Source organism: Poecilia formosa, unplaced genomic scaffold (genome assembly GCF_000485575.1).
Source record: "Poecilia formosa unplaced genomic scaffold, Poecilia_formosa-5.1.2 Scaffold705, whole genome shotgun sequence".
NCBI classification, from domain to species: Eukaryota; Metazoa; Chordata; class Actinopteri; order Cyprinodontiformes; family Poeciliidae; genus Poecilia; species Poecilia formosa.
This window is the reverse complement of record NW_006800644.1, coordinates 96774-98364: the sequence shown is the minus strand read 5'-3', so window position 1 is coordinate 98364 and position 1591 is coordinate 96774. Positions and strand designations below refer to the sequence as shown.

General features: G+C 35.4%; 1 protein-coding gene and 1 long non-coding RNA gene across 3 annotated transcripts in view; both read right to left on the bottom strand.

The window, feature by feature from the left end:
- Positions 1–1591, bottom strand: part of LOC107834646 (gastrula zinc finger protein XlCGF8.2DB-like) — a 31497-nt gene that overhangs the window by 11199 nt on the left and 18707 nt on the right. The window lies entirely within an intron of this gene.
- LOC107834648 (uncharacterized) overlaps positions 1378–1591 on the bottom strand; it is a 2875-nt gene continuing 2661 nt past the window's right edge. Inside the window, exon 3 of the long non-coding RNA XR_001660457.1 lies at positions 1378–1505. This is a non-coding gene — a long non-coding RNA (uncharacterized LOC107834648). The remainder of the gene's footprint in view (positions 1506–1591) is intronic.

Genomic DNA, 1591 nt, shown 5'->3' with positions numbered 1-1591 from the left:
GAGTTTGACACAACAAACAAACAAACAAACAAACAAACAAACAAACAAACAAACAAACAAACAAACACTGATAATATTGTTTTGTTGTTCTTGCAATAATTAATAAAGTGCTGTTTGAATGAAAATCACTTATGTCTCCTTGGTAGCTAAGAGCTTGGTAGTTCATTAGAGTAAACTCCTTATCAATTTAACTTCTTCCATTATTATTCATTTATTTCACTACCTCAGTTCACCTGAGTGAAACGCAAAATATAAAATAATTACACACAAACTAATGTGTTCAAGCTTTTACAGTTAATTATGAAGTTTTATGCTTTTTATTAAATGTTTTTATAAAAAGCTTTATTTGTTAAAGGTTTCTATAAAATGTTTATATTAAACTTTTGATGTTTAATAAAAAGCTTTTATATCTGAAATGTGCTAACACGGTAGCACCTTCGTGCTGCCACCTACTGACAACATCCTGCTACTACACCTACATTGTTTCAGCTGTTGTAGAAATCAGTGACTCAGCTAATTTTCTACAATCTGTGCTGAATTCATTCCAGTGGATTTCAAACATTCATATGTTGGAGTATGTTTAAACAGTCACATTCAATAACATGGAATATTAAGTTTATTTCAGTGGCTCAGTGAGTGAAAATGAGTTTTCAACACATAATTTAAATTTGCCAGCTTTATAATGTATATATTTTTGTCTCTTTTTATATAGAGATATTGCATATAAGTAATGATGACATATTTCTCTGGTTTTTGTTTAATTCGTTTTCAAGTGTTGCCATGGAAAAACACCGACTACCCTGACCCCTGCGTTAAATCTGGTCTAGAACCAGCCTCCAAACCTCACTCCTTATTTATATAAATGTTTTGATAATACTCTGTAAAATACTATAATTTTCACATAACGTTTATACTTTTGGCTGTTTGAGGACACATTTTGAATATTAAATCAGGTGTTATGATCAGTTACTCAGTACTTCAGTAGTTTACCAAATAGTTCAGAAGAAAATACACAGGAAGAACATTGTTCCAGCAGGGAATATTAAATAAATAGAATAATAATCCCTAAGGTTTACTATCTGCCAGACTCATTGCTCTGGCAGCTGAAGGAGGAACAGCTTATCCTGCTCTGTCCCGTCCTTACTGATAACTTTGCCTGTGAATTATTTTTAAAGTTACAATTTTTATGGTTAAAAATTTAATTAAATATTTACATTATCGACATCATAACTACCTTACTTTTCTTCACCTCCAAGTTGAGCTAGCGCAAAATGCCCCCGTCCGACCCCAAGGACATTAATAGTATTTTACAACGACTTCAGGTTTTAGAAACGAAGTTTCAACGGCTGGAGGTGAACTTTGAGATCAACCCTGCCTGTGGAAATGAAACGACTCTTCCTCAAATCAGCTGTGAGGTCGTACGCCCCGCACCAAGCAGCTCACCCTGGATCGCTCAGGGCGCCAAGCCGAAACAAAAGTCTCACACTGCAGATCCCATGAGATGACTAACAGGGAGAACCCCTCACCTGGACGAAACAGTGTGCCGGCTCTGAGCTGAAACCCACCTTCAACTTCAACACCTGCTCCGCCA